The sequence below is a fragment of the Triticum aestivum genome, chromosome 2A (assembly GCF_018294505.1).
Source record: "Triticum aestivum cultivar Chinese Spring chromosome 2A, IWGSC CS RefSeq v2.1, whole genome shotgun sequence".
In the NCBI taxonomy this organism is placed as follows: Eukaryota; Viridiplantae; Streptophyta; class Magnoliopsida; order Poales; family Poaceae; genus Triticum; species Triticum aestivum.
In genome coordinates this window covers 768,361,974-768,384,184 of record NC_057797.1, presented here as the reverse complement: position 1 = coordinate 768,384,184, position 22,211 = coordinate 768,361,974, and the positions used below count along the sequence as shown (strand labels likewise).

General features: G+C 41.0%; 1 long non-coding RNA gene across 1 annotated transcript; it reads left to right on the top strand.

Moving 5' to 3' along the window:
• Positions 1 to 7,469: 7,469 nt before the first annotated feature.
• LOC123186592 (uncharacterized) lies at positions 7,470 to 8,027 on the top strand. Its single transcript, XR_006493669.1, has 2 exons — positions 7,470 to 7,622; positions 7,767 to 8,027. It is a non-coding gene; the product is annotated as an uncharacterized lncRNA (long non-coding RNA).
• The last annotated feature ends 14,184 nt before the right edge of the window (positions 8,028 to 22,211 follow it).

The following is a 22,211-nucleotide window of genomic DNA, read 5'->3' as shown; positions in this document are numbered from 1 at the left end:
CACGTGTAATCATCTAAATGGCGGAGTTTAAAATGGAGGCTTTGGGTAAACCAAAATATGGCTCGTTACTACAAACTGATCTCCTTCATTCATACAATATGGTATACTATGTTGTCTATATCCATAATATATTGGAGAAATTCATTATGGACAAATCTTATCCATCTATAACTCTCATGATAGTTCATTCTCTAGACGTAGAGAAAGATCTATTTTGACCAAGAGATGATGGAAATGAGATATTGGGACTCAATCTTATACTCCGTCCGTCCCAAAATTCTTTTCTTACATTTATCTAAATACGGATGTATCAAGTCACGTTTTAGTATTAGATGCATCCGTATCTAGACAAATCTAAGACAAGAATTTTGGGACGGATGGAGTATTTACTAATTGGAGACACCAAATGAGGCTCCATGTGTTAATCCTCAAAACTTAATAAAACTGACCGTTTGATCTATGTATTAACTATTTATGGCTGTCAGATGAGTCATCTCATGGATTCCGTGCCTACTATGCCATGTCCATGTCTATCTAGCCAACTCCTTGAAAAAAACATATCTCACGCTGCAAAAAAACATCCCTCTTTGCAGATCCCTTTCTCCCCCGATCCTCTACCCTACGCCCCCGATCCACACATCTCCCTTGCACCGGCGAGTCATCTACCGAACCCTACCATTGTTCCTCCCCACCATCCAACCAGCCTTCACACGCAGCAATCCGGTGTGCCAATTATGCCGCAATTCATCTTGGTTGTGAGAAGGAGACCCTTTTCAATCTCAGATTTCATGCCTCTGCCAAATTGCAATCTACGTTGGATGATGGAGTGAAGGGGGTGGAACTGTATTGAAGGTAGTTTGAATCAGATCGGACATCTGACGTGGTTTATGAAGCTGCATAGTGGAGGAACTATAATAGGCTGATGCCGCCATACTATACATGACCTACGCTGCTGGAGTTCGTAGCCCATCGCTCCTGTCCTCACAACACAGGTAAGTAATCAGTTATCCTATACAACCCGTTCAATCTATCATCAAGACCTCCCTGTAAATCAGATTAATTAATGCCCATAGTCTGATCAAGAAAGATTGGTACTGTGGTGTCCATATATCAGCACTGCTCATGACTAGATCATGCAGTATAGGGAACGAGGGGAACCAACGAGAGTGGTGTGTTGTGTGCATCTCCTATCCCGCTCAACTTATAGATGATAACTCCGAACAATGTTAAAGCTAGAGACTTATTCATTATTTTCACTAGCAGTTTTAGTTCTTCCTTCGCCAATTGATACAAATAATCTATGAGTTTTCAACTATTAGTTTCAGCTTTCTCCTGTTGTTGCACATACCAGATTCTTTGTTTTAGCTGTCTCCTGCTGCGTTGATATATTTAGTTTGCAGATTATGTAGTTGTCCACGAGGTTGTTGGATAAATTCTGCCAGATACCGAGATCTGATTACAACAGCTTGAGATCTCTCGCCGTTTATTTTGTAATGCAATCAGAAGTAGTCTCGATGTCTAATGCTTATGAACGGATTCTGAAAGAAAAATTAAATTAACTAGATTGATCTGCTCAACATGTCCCATGGCTTTGAAAGGAAGAATTTGGCTAAACTGAGATGTTGATGTGCAGTGAAAAAGAGAGACAAAATCAAAGACTGGGCACCTCTCCTATTGTCCTGTAACACCCTTGGTCAACACCCGAGAGCACAAGTGGGAGCTACAGAAATGTCAGCACAAAGCATTGAGCAGAAGCACCTCACGAGTTGATGATACACTCTTAGCTTATTAATTCAATTGAATGATGACGGTTAGTGTTACGCTTGGATTCTAATTCCATGCATATATATATATATATATATATATATATATATATATATATATATATATATATATATATATATATATATATATATATATATGCATTATATTATTATCTACTTCAAATTAAGATGTTGTTCGAATAAAAATACAACATGTTCTGATCTTCAGGTTTTTTTGTGGGAGTGATATGCAGATTAAATCTAAGATTACAAAATGATACAACTTACTGTTGAAATAAACCCACTCAATGCTGAAGATATATTCTGTGATAGATAGTAAAACTTCCCTGTACTGTATACATGATTTGTTTGTTTCTGTTAACAAGCATGCCTCCTAGGCTACTGTGAGTTCATTTGAATTATCATGCTAATATTTACCTGCTCTTTTTACTTTGTATTTGCCAAGAATAATAATGTTGTTTTATCATCAATTTATTTTAACTCTTTTCAGACTTCGAAATCAATTTTTTTTCCTTTTCCTCCATTTCACATTAGGCTTGGTTGGACAGAAAGAATTATAAAGGGGAAGTATTCTGTCAGGTAATTTGGTCATCTTCTATCAGGTAAGTTTAGCTTAGCATATGTATATTAGCTCATGCCAGTTCCTCAGACATTTTAGGAGAAGGCTCTTTGTAATTTTGATGCATTGCCATCCTCCCTCAGTTATATTTTTTGGTTAATTTGACATCAGACATCTGGATTACCAAAATAACAGTAGATACTACTACCAGTTTCCTTTTGGACATGGGTTAATATTACAAACCTACTAATAAATAGGTTCTTCAGTAAGGATTCGGTACATGTATATGTTAAAACAATCCTTGTGAGCCGATAAACGGATAATATGGTGTTTCTTGGAGACTGATTTCATAGTTGAATTTATGTAATGGAAATATGGCAGCCAACCTGGAGCAACAGGCACGACAGTCAGCGTGATGTCCATCACCTCATACTTACAGTTTTGATCAACGTTGTTCTCAATTGTTGCCCTTCTTAAGACAAAAACTAATTGGAAGCACCATTGGAGGCTCCATGTTAATCCTAGGAAAATTACCGGGAGGTTTTACAAGGATCCATCCGATCTGCTTATTAATAATACCTCACCGTTGGATGGCATGTACGTACAGGGTAGAGGTTCCACTGTCTCCCACGAATTGGCTTCCAGTTTTCTGTGTTTACATTGGAAAGTATCTTCTGGATTCTCTCTCAAAGATAACCTAAATCGATTGCCATCGTCGAGTCTCCGGTGGTGACCTCGTGTTTCTCTCTGAGAGGTGCAGCCAGCTCCCAACACCGTCCTCCATTTCTTGAGGTATCCGCAATTGCGCACACTGTCAATATGATGCTCTGTGGAGTTGAGGGCATGCACTTCAAGCAGAGGTCGACCTGCATCTGCTTATGCATATCCTTGACAAAAAGCAACACCGTGCAGTTGCAGGCTTGCAACAGGTTGGAAGGCAAATGATATGTACCACATGGTCTTAGTGGCAAAGCCAGCCTGGATCTCCTGCGCTGCGAGTCTTTATGCATATCTGCAAGAGAGCAACGAGAGGTGTGTTCTTCATGGAGAAATTATCAATTTGTTTCCCCTAATTATTAGTTGATCTATTTGTCAAGTTGAGCATTGTGTACAATTATTGCAAGATCGGATCATACTATGAGAGATGCAAAAGTGTACCTCGACAGGTAACATATTTATCAGAATTATAATTAATTGTAAGTGTAATGAAATATTGGAGTGCATTGTCTAATTTAGTGATCTGCATATTTGAAGTACTAATTAGGCGTAGGAAATAGCAATGGAATACATGTAACAAAATAGATGTACGGATAGATTCCTTGCTGCATTTTCCTATCAAGCATTTATAGGATTGATATACTTAGAGAGCAGTATGTAGAAAACAGTTCAATTTAGAAACTTCTTTGGACTTGCAGAATAATCCAACTAAATAGGTTTGCACGTTAGCATATTATTAGAAATCTAAATAATGGTTTCCTTCCTAATAATCAGGCGGACTGTACTGTTATACCATTGTCTATTTATGTGTGCGTATTTTTTTTGGTAGTATATAGATCAACTGTCCTTAAAAGATTTAGAGAACGGTGCAAAAGAAAGTAGCGGGCATATCATTCCTACTCTATGTCATGTTTAGAAAACATTGACAGTGCAAGGGCCACAGTACATATAGTAGTAGTACTTCACAAGTAAGCTCCTCTAATGTGGCTTTAATATGGCCTAAGCCTAGATGTTATTGGTCGGTTTGATGTCCAGAACATGGAATAGCCATTGCGAATTTGAGATACAATTTTCAGGTTGAGTATAACTTTTATCTTCCACAAAGTTTGCGTATTTTAACATACCTCTCTCTTTTTCCTACTAAATTTTTGATTGGTTGGAGTGTACCATTTTATTTTGAGGCATTATTTAGTGGTAAGTCTTGGTCGGTAAACTATTCCTCAGCTAAGTACTCCTTTTGTACATTCACCTTATGTAATTGGAGCTATATATAGTTGTTCTTCATCTTACTTTTTTCTTCTACTAAATATTTTGAATTATAAATGAGATATTCTTGAAGACTATAAAGTAAATGTAGCAATGTCGTTAATTTGGCCACATAATTATCTGTCTCTAATGCAGAACTAAGACTTTCATGTACACTGTTTTTTAGGGATTTCATGTACACTGTTAAAAATGCATTTGTACCGACTGATTGTATTGTGCTTTGTTTCAAATCACAGACGACTTTGATAGTTTTCTAAAATACTTTCTCTATTATTAATCAAGGCATTGCATCTGTAGTCAGCGTTGTAGGTAAGATTTGCAGCCAACATATATGCCTTACTGCAGTTTGCATCCAGACAACCAATATGCAAGATTTGCATTTATTTCGAGCTGTGGATTTGTTCTTATTTTCCATTACCTTTCATCAAATGATTTGACTAATCTTTCTATCAACCAACCAGCGCACATAAGGTATCTCTTAGGATTTGTGCTCCAAGCAAAGTTCGTTTAATTGTTTTCCATAATGATGATTACATCAGATGATATACCCAACCTTGAATTTACATTGATATATTTGTCTTAGTATTACAATTAGTTTGTCAATCATAATTTCGAAGAGTAGAAACTTAGCTTTGTTGATCGCATGGAGTAGAACAGGACCAATTAGGTTTTCTACAAATTTAACATGTTGGAGAAGGTACGCATTATTGCGTTGCAGCTCAATGTGTCAACCAGATCAATGTCTACCTGCTTCCCCTCCCGTGTGCCTAATTATTAGGTCCCTCCCTACGCATTCATTTTTCCAATAAAATAGTTATTCCAAAATCCATGATCGGAATATATTTATTTCCGGTTCATACTATTTCTTATTTATATTCACTAGACATTGACACTTGCAGCAGGCAAGCTGAAAATGGCATGATTATATATCACTGTGTGTTATCCAAACAACTACCTACTTATTAAGTGTTGCATTCCTAATTTCTGCAAAGATTTAATATAAACCAATTTTCTGTGTACTTTTCAAAAGAATATAATATTTGTTTGATTATTTTCCAAGAGTGATTTCTTATCTAATGGACTTCAAATTTGCTAGCCCGTGCAGGTGCACGGGGTTGATGACTAGTGTTTCATAATGCCATATAATCCATCAAACACAATTGGTTGGTACTCAAGAATATCTTTCGATATCTCCAAGGCATCAAACATCTTGTCCTGGTTTTTCAGTTTCACAGAAATGTGAACACCGATATCATGCGACTGATTTGTTCACACACAAAATAATTCTTTGTAACACGCGTATATAATGAATATAGTAATCTTGTTACTGCCTATCACCCCGCCTCGCCCATGCGTGATCGTAAAATAATTAATATTTATGGTAATCTTGTTACCGGCTACAACACACAATTTCCACTCCTTAATCGTTTTGGTAAAGTAGCCTACTACAAATAGTAATCTGCTTACTCTCTTCCATCATACTAGTCCTTCCTTTAATCGGCATGGTAATCCAGTTACCATGCTGACACACACAAAATAATTCATAGTAACACGTGTATTGAGTATAGTAATCTTGTTACTGGCTATCATCAAGAAGTGTCACGCACCAATTCGTCACACACAACAGTAATGGGACAAACCAGTTTTACTACCAGTACGATTTACTATCCTACTATGGGTCAATCCCTTGTAAAACGCATCCGCTTTGGTTACGTTGATAGATGCTCATTACGGTTGATTCCTGGGACGTCTTGGCCTGGATGGATTAACTAACTAGCACGTCGGTTGAAAGATGGGTCTGAGCGTAGAATAAAGAAAATGCGCTCAGGCTCATTTTAGCAACCCTATATATATATATGTAAATGCCATCATCAATGAGGACAACCATTCACTTTTACATCTGTGCCAAGGCTCTCTTGATTGTCTCTCGTTTCCCTTTCTAACAACATCATCCTCAGCAGTGCACAGGTACAAGAAACTTGTAAGAGGGCAGCAACGTGCGAGGCTGCAGCTTCGGCGTTGCAGGCGTATAGGGACCCGGGGCGCACCTAGTATTGAATTGAACCTCACTAGAGCCATGGGCCAAACTACCAACGACATTGCTCTCTACATATATTGCCCTATCCCCCCCTAAGCGAAATGCACCGTAGATTAACAGTTGTTTCACGTTACCAAGCATGCAAACATGCATGTATGGACAATACTCCATCTGTCCCTAGATATAAGTCTTTTGAGATTCAACTATAAACTACATACGGCATATTTTAGAGTATAAATTCACTCATTTTGCTCCGTACGTAGTTCATAGTGAAATATCTAAAAGACTTATATTTAGGAATGTAGGGAGTTCTTATTAACACGCAAGTACGCACAATCTAATTCAGATCGATCAGTGCATAGTGCTGGAGAGCATCGACAACGCTGGGCAGAGATGTGCATGACAGCGATGGGCTGACGGCGACTGTACATGTCCAGCAATTAACTGGACAGAGAGGTGTCCAGCCAAGATGGAGGCGGGGTAGCTGGGGACGGTGCCGTGAACGGTAGCTAGGGACGATCGCGTCGCGAGGAACTACGAAAATGGAGCGGGGGTGGTGGGCGCTCTGGTCGATCCTCATGTTTGGAGTCTTCGTGATGAACCGTACTACACCCTCCGTTCCTCCATAATATAAGTGTGTGTTTTACACTAGTGTAAAAAACCACTCTTACATGATGAGACGAAGGGAGTATAAGTATTTCGAAAGATTTCACTATGGACTACATTCAGATGTATATAGACGTAGTTTAGAGTGAAGATTCACTCATTTTGCTCCGTATATCGTCCATATTGAAATCTCTAAAGAAACTTATATTTAGGAACAAAGGGAGTACTTTAACTCCAACAATAACTCTTTTTTATAACAGATCTTCATATCCAGATAGATATAACGGATGCGCCAAAAAAGGGAAGAAATCAATTCACAATAAAAGCATTGATGTGATAAGTATGCACTTCTATTTAAAGATATGCATTAATCTATCCATTAATTTCACCCTAAAAATAGGATGTTATTTAATTATCAGGATAAAACTCAGGATCAATTAGCATGCTTGCCCCTATATAAATGCTAGCACAACAAGCTGCTCTTCAACACATTTGGCAGATCAAATCAAACAGTAAAGAGAAGAGTTCGGTACTTAGTTTGCGTTGTATCTTGTGATGGCGATTAGTCAGAAAAATGTAAGCTTTGTATGCTTAGCAGCCCTCATGTTGGTGATGGCGACCATTATGTTGTCATGTGATGCTGATCCAAAAGGTTAACATCATTTCTTTCCTATTGTGTATACCTAGAATTTTCCTTGCAGCTATGCGTGTATAGCTGATAGCACGCACTGACAGTGACACATGAATGAACCCATATGATATTTAACATGGTAATTTATTTAATATTTTGTTGTAGAATCATGCTACGGGCTTGAAGATGGATGCGCCGAATTGAAATGCAAGGAATATTGTGTGGACTATGGTTACACCAAGGGATCTTATTGCCAGAATGACGCTTTATGTTGTTGTTTGACTGCTGCCAAGCCCAAGGTGGAATTCACCCGTCGTCGTGATTGAGTGCCTACAAACGTTGTTCATATCTATCAGATATCAAAAGTGACCATGTGTTGCAATGGGTATAAAATAAATATATTTTAAAAAAGAAACATTTAGCCCCTCCCGTAATTGTTGAATAAAGTGAGTCATCAACGTGCCACATGGGTGGGGATTTGAGACCACACCCCCTCCTTTTATCTCCTGCCATGAATGCTCTCGTATTTTCTCAAGCGATGGTTCCGCCACATGGGTCGTGACCATGGACCATTGCTGTCATGGATGATGCGTTACCTCACTTCCGAATCAACTCATTCCGTTACAAGTAGTTGTAGAAAATAAATGAAATATGCATAAGCTGCACATAATTCTAAGAAGCTCTCTCACGTTGGAGGCAAAATGTGTTTTTTTAGAACTGCAAAATGTGTTCTCTAACTCAACAAGCATGGCAATTGGAAATGGGCTTTGCCTATCTACTAATTTGGTTGAAGAAACGGCCATTAGGCCTCTTGTTTCCAAATCAAAGCCCAAGGGAAAAAAACTCGCCGTCTCTGTCTCTCCCGTAGCCGCCGGCCACCCACATCGCCTTCCTCCCCCAGCTCGCCACGGGCCGGCCCTCTCCCCCTCTGACCCCCACCTCAGTTAGTGCCATCCGTCCACACCAAGCACCCAACCCAGCCCTCTCCCAGCAACCCCCCTCCGTCTATTTGCTAACTAAGAATATTTTTTGCCATTTGATAGAAAGGAGATATTTCCTAATAAGTTCCAGCTCAGATTGAAATATGCAAGGTATTTCAATTATGTTACACTAATACTGAATTGTGATGTTATACTTTTCAGGTTTGCTTTGAAGATCTGTACTTACACCATTAACAAATGAAAACAAAGTACTCGACAACTTGGCATATTCATCTTCTTTCCTATATTTGCTAACTAAGCATCGGTAAACATAGTACATGACAACATGACAATAGTAATGTTTATATATTTACCAATTGGGTCTCTGGGGCCAAAACTTATTCATTGAAAAACAATTAGGTAACCTACTCTAATCGAGAAAGGATCGATATATTTCAATCACTGAAAATGTACTATCTATTCCTTCCATTAATAGTGTTAGTCAAAAACACATGTGCTTGCCAAAAGTAAGTTAAACCTAGTGACGCTAATGTACAATGATATTGCGAGGAAACCCCGAGTGTCTCCTCTGAGCTCGCTTAAAAAAAGGTGAAAGCGCATTAAGAAGTTTCATAAAAAATGTTCGCATACATGTGTAGTCCATAAATTTGAATCATTATTCTAAAATGTCCATATATTTGTATATTAACACAACCAATTGAAAGCATCATTTGTTATCCGCTACTATTTGTTATTTTCGGTCCACATTTGTTGTGTAACCTGCAAATAAAAATATTTCATCGTCAAATGTTAGTATGGAAATTTGCATCTAAGAAAGAAATCGGTATTTGCTCAAATTTAAAAGAGAGATTTTTGTTTGTTTGAGAGCACGCCAAAAGCGTGCCACATTTTAGTAGAAGATTGAAACAATTTACAGGAGACTAGCATGGGGTGCAAACATCCAAATGCAAGTTACAAACACCCAAAAGCACACCCGAAGTCTAAAGCTAATTCCTCACAAATCTATCTGCCCCTCAAGGTCCGGCCCACTTCAACTCATCCCAGCTCCTACACTCCAGTACTGTCTGCTGCAGATTAAAAATCACCAGAGTCAAATTTGTTGATTATGGGAAGTGTAGGAGCAAAAGGTTTGCACTCAACAATATAGTGATACAGAGTTCTTATCAAATTAGTGAATACAAATATAAAAATGCATGTAGAAAAGTTTGATTCTACAACAAGTGCGACTTCGGAGTGTTTCTGTTTCACTAATAATACCACGTATACTTTCCCTTAGACGATTCATGTAATATATTTACCCTGTACTCTTTCACAGGAGTAGTTATCTTTGGCCATATATATACATGCCTGCATATTTAGTTCCTAATTTCTATGTCCCTGCCTTAATTCGTCATATATTATCTATTTCTTATTCATGTAAATCCAAGAGGCATATTTAAAGTGAGCCATTATTGGGAAGTAAATACTACAGTGACTATAAAAAGAAATTTCATTGAAGTGCCAATAGGACTTCAACTAATAGTTGGCTAATGAGATGTTCCAAACTTACAGAAAACTGGTGAATAGTTCCTCTCTAGTCCCATCTCTTCCCTGAATGAAGGTTCTAATAGCTATAAAAAATAAGAGGTATATTGATGTAGTTATACGTATTAAATGTATACCTGATGGGATGGAAGAAACTTGCAGTGTTAAATTGAATAGTTTAGATCTTGTCTTAGAACAAAATAGTTGTGCAAAATTTCTCCGGTGTCATGTGATGCACACCAAGTTCAGCCATACATAGAAAGGCAGGAATAAATATCAGAAAAGGACAAAAAAATAATGCCGGAGACTAAGATAAGTTTCTTTCTGAACAACATCTAAAGAAGAACTTGGCATCTAATTGTAATGTGAGCACTGGTAACCAAAATCATCGGATGTACGAAAAGTTTTTTGATTGTCCACAACCATATTAGTGTTCTAAATACTTTAATAGAAGAAAATACAAATTTCAGAGAAAGGCATCATATATAATGTATCAAATAGGTAGGAGAAACGTTGACAGGGAATATGGCCGGGTGGTTCACCTCACGTCACTAGTAGAAAACGGGGCTTTGGTTCGATCCTGCCAAGCCCATTAGTCCTGGTTCAGTCACGAACCGGGACCCATGGGGGGCATACGTCCCGGTTCGTGCACCCAGGGGCCCGGCCGGGCCTCGGGAGGCATTTGTCCCGGTTTATGTGGACCCATTTATCCCGGTTCTAGGCACGAACCGAGACCAATGAGCCTCGCTCCTGGCCCACAACCATTGGTTCCGGTTCGTGCCTAGAACCGGTACAAAAAGGGGGGTCTTTAGTCCCGGTTCCTGCCACAAACCGGGACAAAAGAGTAGCCTATATATACCCCCTCGCCGGCGAGCAGAGCAGTCCACACGGCTCTGTTTTTTCGGCCGGCGAGGAGAGGGCATTTCGGTGCTCTACCTCACCTCCTATGCACATTAGGTGTTCGATGAAATGCCCGAGCCACGCTAGTTAAGCTTTCTCATCTCGAAGCTCGACCTCCAAGCTCCATTTTCCCCGATATTTGCATAGGTTTAGCGGTCCGTCACGTCCCGTCCCCGTCTTCACCGCCGTCGATCGCCCGCGCCGATCTCGTCGACGGCACCACCGTGGTGAGCCTCTTGTTCTTATCTTCTTTCTGAAAAAATAATTCCTACTTTAGATAGATATATGTCTAATTTTCTAATTTTTATTATTTCTTATTATTATATAGTGCGATGGTTTTGGTATCCACCCCCGTCGGCCCTCGTCCTGGCTATGATTCGGATGTGGTATATATTATCTTTTTATAACTATTTGCTTCATTTATTGTTTTTGACAATTATGCCGACCAATGTGACATAGATTTTATTTATGTAGGAGGTAGTTCAACCGGAAATTCCAACCGACCCTATTGTCAAGAGGTTAAATTTAGTTGAAGAAGAAAACAATTACTTGAAGGAAAAAATAAAAAAATTGAGGAGGAGAAGATGATATTGGAGTTGCATGTTGCGGATGCCGTCGATGATCACAAGATCAAGATGGATGCAATGCGGTTAAAGATGAGAAAGATTAGAAAATATGCCATTCATACCGAGGCTTGGTATCATTATACCGTTGGATCAATTTTTACCTTAGTTGTGATTATGATCGCATTTGTTGTTGCATTGAAAGGTTTCACATAGTTTCAATGTATGGTTTAACTAGATGCTCTGGAGAGCTATATGTTGTTCAATGAGAACTATGTATATACTTTGTGTTTAATGTGCTGATGAACTTCTATTAATTTGGTCACTTATCTATTCATGAGAGCTATATGTACTAAATTGATGATGTGGCTTTGAACGATGCATTTTGAACACAGGAAAACTCTGGAGTTCAAATAGTTCAAAAAAATGATATCCCTTTGTAACAAACGAGTTTTCGTATGAAACCCTCATACTTCGAAAGAGATTGTCCATTTTGTACACGAAGTGCATCCAGTTTTTGCCGTAACCCTCTCTACTTTCTTGCACATGCTATGTGGATGAAATGATGATACCATGCCAACTTTCAACCACTTCAGAGTTCATTTGAAATGCTTTTCAGTTTCAGGGTCTTATAGCTCAAAATAATCAGTAAATGCATGAAAAATAACAAACGAAGTCAGAAAGGGGTGAAAATTGATGATGTGGCTTTGAATGGTGCATTTTGAACATAGAAAAACTTTGGAGTTCAAATAAGTTCAAAAAATGAAATCCCTTTGTAACAGACGAGTTTCCGTATGAAACCCTCATACTTCGGAAGAGATTGTCTGTTTTGTACATGAAGTGCATCCAGTTTTTGCCGTAAACCTCTCTAACTTCTTGCACATGCTATGTTGATGAAATGATGATGCCATGCCAACTTTCAACATTTTCAGAGTTCATTTGAAATGCTTTTCAATTTTAGGGTCTTATAGCTCAAAATAATCAGTAAATGCATGAAAAATAACAAATGAAGTCAGAAAGGGTTGAAAATTGATGATGTAGCTTTGAATGGTGTATTTTGAACACAAAAAAACTCTGGAGTTCAAATAAGTTCAAAAAAATGAAATCCCTTTGTAACAGACGAGTTTCCGTATGAAACCCTCATACTTCGAAAGAGATTGTTCATTTTGTACACGAAGTGCATCCAGTTTTTGCCGTAACCCTCTCTAGTTTCTTGCACATGCTATCTAGATGAAATGATGATACCATGCAAAAAGAAAATTAACTAAAAAACTTTTATAAAACTCTAATAGCAAAAGGAATGAACTAAAAAGCTTTTATAACCTCTAGTATTTTTAAACTAAAACTATATAAAATTCATGCCACTGAATTTATCAAAGTATTTTCTGTTCAAAACATGAAAAGCAGAAAGAAACAAAATAAACTTTAATAAAAAGTAGAAACAAAATTAAATAAATTAAAATTTAATAAAATAAATAAGTAGAAACAAAATAAAATAAAATAAACTTTAATAAAATAAATAAGTAGAAACAAAATAAAACAAATTAAAATTTAATACAATAAATAAGTAGAAACAAAATAAAATAAACTTTTATAAAATAAAGAAGTAGAAACAAAATAAACTTTATAAAAGTAAAATAAATAAAATTTAATAAAATAAATAAAAATAGCAAGAGTAAGTTTTTTGTTGTAAGTAGAAACAAAATAAAATAAATAAGGGACATTTACATCTGTGCCCCTAACTCGAACCCACTATTTAGTTTTGCCCCTAGTTTTCGGGTATGCTCAGTTTTGCCCCTAGTTTTCGGGTATGCTCAGTTTTGCCCCTCTGCCGTCAGTGCCACTTATAGAAATGCCCCTCTGCTCCGTTTCCGTCCAGTCAAGGCTATTTGACCGCTAACTTGCCGTCAGTTTGACATATGTGCCCCTCTTTCTTACATGTGGGCCCTCTCTTACCTCTTCGCTTCACTCTCTCTCTCTGCTCTTTCTCTCGCTCGACCCTAACCCTAGCTCTCTCCCCCAAATCGCCCCCTCACTCGAACCCTAGCGGCTTCGATCCCCACCATGGAAAACTCCAGATCAATGGCGGGCACGGTGGAGATTCGGTGGACCTGACTCTTTATGTGAGCTGTGCTGCGATTCGGAGCCAACCGCTGTGGATGGAGGTCGACGATGGTTGCGGCGTCGGCGGCGGCCATGAAGGGAGCACAAATCCGAAGGGGTAAGTGCAGTACTAGTGCAGTACTTTCAGATTTGAAGCCTGCTATATGTATTGTAGTTCGATTTGATTCCTAGTGTTCATCTGCGTTCGTAGTGCTCATTTGGTTCGAATTTTTTTTCTGTTTTTCATTGTCATTCGTAGGGTGGACTATATATGTTTGGATTGTAGAATGGAAACAACTCTTCTAGTTCCTGCTGGTACAAAAGTAGGGAACACAGGATTTTCATTTCCTTTGGTAGTGGAGAGCACACTGAAGTTTGTGCAGTTTAGATCTCATATCTGTGCTAAATACCCGTGGGGAGTACATGATGTAGTTGAATTCAGGTACTGGGATATTGATAGTTCAGTTTGGGTCCCAGTCCAATGTGATGCTGAGTTAGAAAAACTGTTTAGAATTCATGCTAATTTCCCAGTCAAATTGGAAATCAATGTCATACAAAGAAAAAGAGGATTGACAGAGAGCAGTGGCAGAAAATCAAAATCTACTAGTTCTAGAGGTAGGAGCAGAATATCCAGGGGGAGAAAAACAAGTGTTAGCAGTCAGAAGAGAGCTTCAGATGCAGGAGAGAGCTCTATGCAGGTACCAGGAACACCATCAGAGCAAGTGCCTATTTATGCAGGTCCTACTCAGAGCAGAGATTCTGTTGATCCAAATATTGAGGAGGGACTTCCTGATGACTGGCCTACAGATGATGAGGATGAAAGGCTTTTCCCTTTGTTTGTTACAAAACAGAAGGCCAAGAAGACAGATGATGATGGGGATGAAGATTATATGCCACCACCAGAAGGAATGTTTGATGAGCCAGGTGAAGATGAGTTGGAGGAGGACCATGACATGGGATATAGTGAGGATTCTGATGATGGAAGGCCAGATGTGCAGTACAACAAAGATGACCCTTCTTTAAAAGAAGGAACTATATTTTCCAGTGCTTTAGACTGTAGGAATGCACTAGCTACATTTCCAATTAAAACTCAGAGTGAGTATGTAGTAGACAAGAGTGATCCTACCAGGTTGACTGTTCATTGTGCTTATAAGAGGTGTAGATGGAGGATGCATGCCTCCTTAATGAGAAATAGCTCATTGTTTCAGGTACAAACAGTAGGTGTATATGTAGTTACATTGCAACTATTTTACAGTTATTTGTTGCAGCAAGTATGTCTGACATGTAATTGAACTTTCAATATTGCAGGTCAAAGTGAATCAGTCTGCACATACTTGTCCAAGTGTAAGCAGAAGGAAAAGACTAAAGTCAGCTAAGTGCAGATGGGTTGCTGATGCAGTGAAGCATTGGGTTTTAGAGGATTCAGAGGTTGGAATTACAGAGTTGAAAAAGAACCTGAAGAAAAAAATATGGCCTGTAAGCCCCATACATGAGAGTGTTCTATGGAAAGCAGATGGCACTGGACAACATTTATGGTAAGTGGACTGACTCATTTCAATTGTTATACACTTACAAGGCAGAAGTTGAGAAAGCATCTCCTGGAAGTGTAGTTAACATTGACAAGCACATTGTAGAGTACAAAATAGCTGGAAGAACTAGACAAAAAGAGTGCTTTAGAAGAGTGTTTGTTTCTTTCAAAGCATGCTGGCAGGATTTTTTAGATGGATGTAGGCCCTATCTTGCAGTAGATGGCACAGCACTGAATGGCAGATATAAAGGCCAACTTGTGAGTGCATGTGCAGTGGATGCTTGCAACTGGATCTTCCCAGTAGCAGTAGGAGTTGTTGAGTCTGAAAATACAGATAGTTGGACATGGTTTTTCCAGAATTTAAAAGAACTAATAGGACATCCACCAGGTCTTGCCATCCACGCAGATGCATGCAAAGGACTAGAAACTGTTGTTGAAGATGTATTCACAGGAGTTGAGCACAGGGAATGCATGAGGCATTTGGCAGCTAATTTCTCCAAAAAATTTAGAGGAAATTTTTTTGATGATAATTTGTGGCCCTGTTCATTGACATATAGCATGAAAAAACACAATTATCATCTTAGACAACTATACAGCAAACCTGGTGTGAAAGAGTACCTAGAAGAGCATCATAGCAAACTATGGGCCAGGGCCTTGTTCAATGAAATATGCAAAGTTGATTATGTCAATAACAATTTGGCTGAGTCATTCAATTCCAAAATTAAGAAGTGGAAGGGGATACACATTGTGGACTTGCTTGACAAAATTAGGCAGTTCATAATGGAAAAGTTTGACTTGAGACAGCAGATTGCAGCTGGGACATACAATGGGCACATCATAATCCCAAAAATCATGATTATGCTTCATGCAAAATCAAAAGACCTTGATATGTCCATAGTGAAAAGAAGCACATTTGAGCCAGAGATTACTGCAATTGACAAGGAAAAAAGAGAGTGGAGATATCCTGTTAATTTGCAAACACATACTTGTAGTTGTAGAAAGTGGCAAATAACAGGACAACCATGCATACATGCATTGTACTTTATCACTTCAATGAGAGGTCCAGTTAGTGAGATTGATCAGTATGTTCATGAGTATTTCTCTGTGGCAAAATTCAAGGCTACTTATGCTGATAATCTGCCACTTCTGGAGGGCAAGCAACAATGGGATGTTGTAGACCCCAGGATTTAAATTGAGTGCTCCATTGCAAAATAGGCCACCTGGTAGACCTAGGAAGACAAGAATTAGGGCTAAATCAGTGGGAAAAGGACTTGGAGGAAGAAAGAATAAGTGTTCAAGATGTGGGAAACATGGGCACAAAGGCAGCCACTGCAAAGAGTCCATTGACCCTGCATTTGGAGAGGAAGAACATTGGGGTGCTGATAATGCTGATGATGAACCTCTGGCTAAAAATGATGAAGCAACTGATGTTGCTACTGATGCAATAACTGCTACTAATGAAACTATGGCAGATGCTGCTACTGATGATGTAAATGCCAATGCAAGTGTTGGAGATGATGCAAATGCAGATGCAAATGCAAGTGCTGGAGATGCTGCTAATGCAAATGCCACTTCTGCATATGCAACAACAGTCAGTAGTGCAGTCAGGTACTTTTTTGGTTTATTTTTTAATTTATTTCCTAACTTCTTCAATGTTTGCTAACTGACCTCTTCCATTTATTTGTGACTTTGCAGCCCAAGAAAGAACTACAAAAGACCAGCTGAGAGGGGGCAGTCACCACTTAAGAAGAAGTTCAAAATTGCAGAAGAGGAGATTATAGGTTCTGCCACTGGAAGCAATAATCCTACCAGTTCTTCTACTCCAAACAAGGCTATGAGCAAAACTGTGAGCACCAGGAGGAGTTCTAGGCTCTCTTTAAACCCAGCTTGCAATACCAGGAGAAAGAAGAACAAGTAGATGTGGTAGTACTTGTAATGCTGTGAAAATTTGTTGTGGGTGTGAAAACTGTAAGGTCATGTACTAGATTTGAAGTTTTTTGTGGCACAATGTTGTGAACTCTCTTATGTCTCAATGTGATCATGTCCTATGTTTGGTCCAGCTGCTAGTGTGCCCATCTAACTGTCATTTTTGTCACATTACTACTGCACTGTCAAGTTTTGTCACATTACTACTGCACTGTCAAGTTTTGTCACATTACTACATTGCTACAAAATGGAACACAATATACTCAAAATAGCAAACTCATTTCCAGTTAAAACTTGTCACATTACACCAGATGAAACTCATTTCCAATGTGCTCTAATTAAGATAGCTCACACAACAATACATCACATTTCATTACAGACCATAATCCAGCTAGTATGGATTCTTAAACCACTCAGAAAAAACTGATGCCAAAATGCTAATGCAAATTACTATGAGAAATCCCCATGTTTGTATAAGTTCATTTCTCTTCTTGATCTTCAGCTTGAGTTTCTTGTTCTTCTCTGTTAAGTACATCAACCTCCTCTCCAAATGATGGGACTTTAGCCAGCTTTTCTCCAATCCAGCATGAAGTTCCTCGAATGCACGAGCAACACAATCTGTGGGGGGGGGGGGGGGGGTCAATCCAAACTACCCAGTCGCATTCATCAGGGAGCTGCAGAATTATATCTTACATTATACAACAAAAAATTGGCAAATAATGAAAGCAAAATGAGAGGGCAGACAGAGTGGGAATGAGAGTTAATCCCTTACATCTAGGGGCCAGCCTAAGAATCTTCTTCCCGTGCTTGCACCTCCCCAGGCGACGCGACGTGCCCTACGCACCGCCGCGTCGTGCTCAGCTCCAGCCCAGAGAATGACGGATGGGGGAGGTAGAACTCGGATTGAAACTGAACAATCCCAACACCATCGACCTAAACGCAGGAAATCCCCAATATGATGAACCCTAATTGGGACAGAAATCCCCCCCCCCCAGATCGATCCACTGACGAGCCACACTTACCTCACAAGCCACCGACGAGCTCGACGTGGACATGCCGCCGCCCTCCAAATCGACCCACCGCCGGCCTCTGAATCCTGTTGCGGTCGATCTATCCCCTCTCCAAATCGAGCCATCGAGAGGTTGAAGAAGAGCAGAGAGAGTGAAGCGAAGAGGTAAGAGAGGGCCCACGTGTAGGAAAGAGGGGCAAATATGTCAAACTGACGGCAAGTTAGCAGTCAAACAGCCTTGACTGGATGGAAACGGAGCGGAGGGGCATTTCTATAAGTGGCACTGACGGCAGAGGGGCAAAAGTGAGCATACCCGAAAACTAGGGGCAAAACTGAGTAGTGGGTTCGAGTTAGGGGCAGAACTGGAATTGGCCCAATAAATAAAGCAACAAAAAATGCCAACTACTGGGCCACCCCGGCCTGAATACGACTAGAAACCCTATCATGGGCCAGGATTCAGGCCCGCTGAAGGCCCAGTAGGCCCATTAGGCATAGAAGTGACAATTAGGCCCATAAGCCTGCAATCGAGAGGAGCTCAAGAGGGGTGCGGCAGTGGGGCTTATAAACCACTCCGTGCCCCTCTCAACTAGCGAGGTGGGACTAAAGTTTTGGCCACGGGGAGCACGAGGCCTTTGGTCCCGGTTGGTGGCACCAACCGGTACCAAAGGAGGGCATTCATACCGGTTTGTGCCACCAACCGGTACGAATGCCCCCCTTTGGTACCGGTTGGTGCCACCAACTAGGACCAAAGGCATCCACTTCCCGCCCTTTGGGCTGCTGAAAAGAGACCTCAACCGGGACTAAAGGGGGCATTGGTACCGGTTTGTGCCACGAAAATGTAGAGTGAAAAGTTTTATATATGTACGAAAATGTAGAGTGAAAAGTTTTATATATGCAAAAGTTATGTTTTTAGAAAAGTTTTATATATCTAGCTAGGAAAGGAAAGAAGAAGAAAAAGAATGAGAGGAAAAAGGAAAATAAGAAGAGGAAGAAAGGAGAAGAAGAGGAGAGGAAGAAGAGGAGAAATAAATAAGAAGAGGAAAAAATAAGAAAAAGAAGAGGAGAAGAAGAAAGGAATAGAGGAGAAGAAGAGGAAATAGAAAAAAATTCTTCTTTTTTTTCTTCGTTGTCGATATACCCCGTCCCGATAACTTCGTTTAGTTTTAGGATTATTTTAGATTATGTTTAGTTTAGAAAGAAGGAAAAGAAAAAGGAGAAGAAGAGGAGAGGAAGAAGAGGAGAAATAAATAATAAGAGGAAAAAGGGGGGGAAAGAGGAGAAGAAGAGCTCTTCTTCTCCTCTATGCCTTTCTTTTTCTCCTCTTTTTTTCTTTTTCTTTTTTTTCGATCTTCTCATCTATTCCTTTCTTCTTCTCCTCTTTTTATTTCTTCTTCGTCTTCTTATTTTTTTATCGGGTATGTCGTTATCGATATACCCCGTCCCCGATAACTTCGACATGAGGGGGGGAGGGGGGAGGGGTCGCCTAGGGTTTGAGGGGTGAGGGTCGGAAACTAGCTAGGGTAGAGGGTCGAGGGTCACCGAGGGGTCGAGGGTCGCCGAGGGTTCGAGGGTCGAGGGGTCGCCGTATGTTGTCGTTGTCGATATACCCCCTCTCATCCGTGATAACTTATACCATGGGAGCACCCCCCCGGGCCCTCTCGCTCGACCAAAACTCTCGAGGACACCCAAACTATAGAAAAAAACGATGTCGGTCTCTTATCCCCTCCCGCCGCGCCCCTACCCGACAAACTCTCTCGACGCCTCCCTAATTTACCAAGTTAAAAGAGTGTTGTCGTCGAGGCCACCCCAAACCCTTGAAGCATTACCGAGGCCACCCCAAACCCTTGAAGCGTTGCCGATCGAGGCCACCCCAAACCCTAGAGAAGCAGCGTTGAGGACACTAATTAATATGATTCTTATTGTGATTAGCTAGCTAGTTCTATGTTTGCCACTAATATATCCATCTGTCATGTTTGAATAATAATTGCCATGTTGTAAAAATTTGCAGAAACTATGGAGCACCCCCGAGACGAAGCAACAGAAGCGATTTTGGGGGACATAATCGCACACGGAACTGATGCCGTCTTCTCATTTCTCAAGGACACCGATGGTCTGGAAGGAGAGGGTGAAGAAGCAGACTACGGTGATCGAACAATGGAGGAGGAAGGCCATGATCATGATGGCTCCGGTGACCCAATGCCGGTGCAAGAAGGACACCGTGATGATGGCTCCGGTGACCGAACAGAGTCCGTCCAGGTATATATATTAATTAAGCATGTGCTGACTACAGCTAGCTAATTGATGCATTAATTGTTTTTGGTATGTACACATATATTAATGAACTCTCGTCTTTCTTCTTTTTTCTAGCCCTCCGGATCGAGCCCAACTTCGGTAAAGAGATGATGCCCGAAGAAAAAGTTGCGCTCGGATGAAAAGTTTGAGATCGTAGAAATCGCGTGCGATGGCATGCTGATTGAACCCATCTGGACAAAGGAAGTATTTTCTGCTCACTGCGGGGTTCTTGTTAGGGACAAGATCCCGATCAGCATCCAGCAATGATTAAATCCGGCTAAAGAAGACCCTGAGGTGTCTTATGTCTCTGATATGCAGAAAGATGATCTTTGGACTGCGCTGAAGGCAAATTTCACCCTACCGCCACAGGAGGATCCGGAGAAGCTATTTAAAGAGCAATTGATCAAATCTCATGCTCTTAAGAAGATGGCAGAACTATTCAGGAGGTGGAAGAATGAGCTGAAAAAATTTGTCGACAAAGAAGAGACACCAGAATTCATCGGCCGGTATGAGAAGATCAGAGATCACTGTCCCGCATTTGTGGCCCACAAGACATCAGACAAGAGTAAGAAGATGTCAGTGACAAACAAGAAGAATGCTGCAAAGAAGAAGCTTCACCATTGCACGGGGTCAGGTGGCTACCTCAAAGCCCGGCCGTTGTGGGACAAGGCTGAGAATGACCTGCTTGATAAAGGGGTCGAACCAGAGACATCGAGGTGGCCAGACCGTTGCCGGACTTGGTTCTTCGGGGCTGGCGGAACCTTGGACCCTGATCAGGGAAGTGTGTTTGGACGGACGAGCAAATGAGAATACCCGTCACGAAGCTTAAGTACTATATCGCCGCAGCGCAGGACGGGACGTTCGTTCCAGACAAAGAGAATGACGAGCTCACAATGGCCCTCGGGAATCCTGAGCACCCTGGATGGACACGAGGCACGCCAGGCTCCATTCCGTGGAGGGCTGTGTTTCTAGACGCAGGCGGTTACGAATGCCAGGAGAGGAGGAAGAAAGTGGAGCAGATCCAAATTCAGGCCTTGCACGCAAGGGTACAAGCGATAGAGCAACGAGAAGCAGATCGCAACAAGCGACCCGCCGAAGCTTCCCCCGAAGCTACCCCGCCATCTCAGCGAAGAAGCAGCGTGGCATCCACCGAGCTGCAACAGCTGGAGCCTGCCTTCACGACTCCTGCTAGCTACACCGTGGACTTAATCACGGAGTCTCAAAATTGCCACCTTATGATGCAATGGATGAAAATGAAAGTCAAGGCGGCTATTGGCTCTGTTGCACATCCTGAACCTGGCGCAACTTTTCACTGCCGGCCGATTCCAGAAGGATATGCTAGGGTGATGGTGGACGAAATAACGGAGGGATTTGAGGAGCTCGAGCTTGACCACCCTACCGGTGAAGGGGAGACTCGGCTGGGTTCTGCTCTGAAGACTCCATGCCTATGGCGGAAGGAGCTCATCAACCTTCCGAACTGGACGCCTCCGCCTCCTCTTCCTCCGGCGAGTCAGGGCACTCTGCCTCCTCCTCCGGCGAGTGATCATGGCACTCAGCCTCCTTCTCTGGCGCGTGGCGGCACTCCGCCTCCTTCTCCACCTGCGCCAGCACGCCCGAGCAGCCAGCCTACTCCTTGTCCGCCTCGTCAGCAAGGGTGGAAAAGACCCGCTGCCGCTCTGGCTGCTCTGGCGCGTCATAGTCCTCCTCCTCGTAAGCAAGGAAAGAAGACAGCCGCAGACGCTCCGTCTGCTCCGGCGTCTAGCAGTACATCCAGAGGCGGGAGGCAACACAGATTCGGTCCTTCTCTGAAGACTCCAGAGAAGT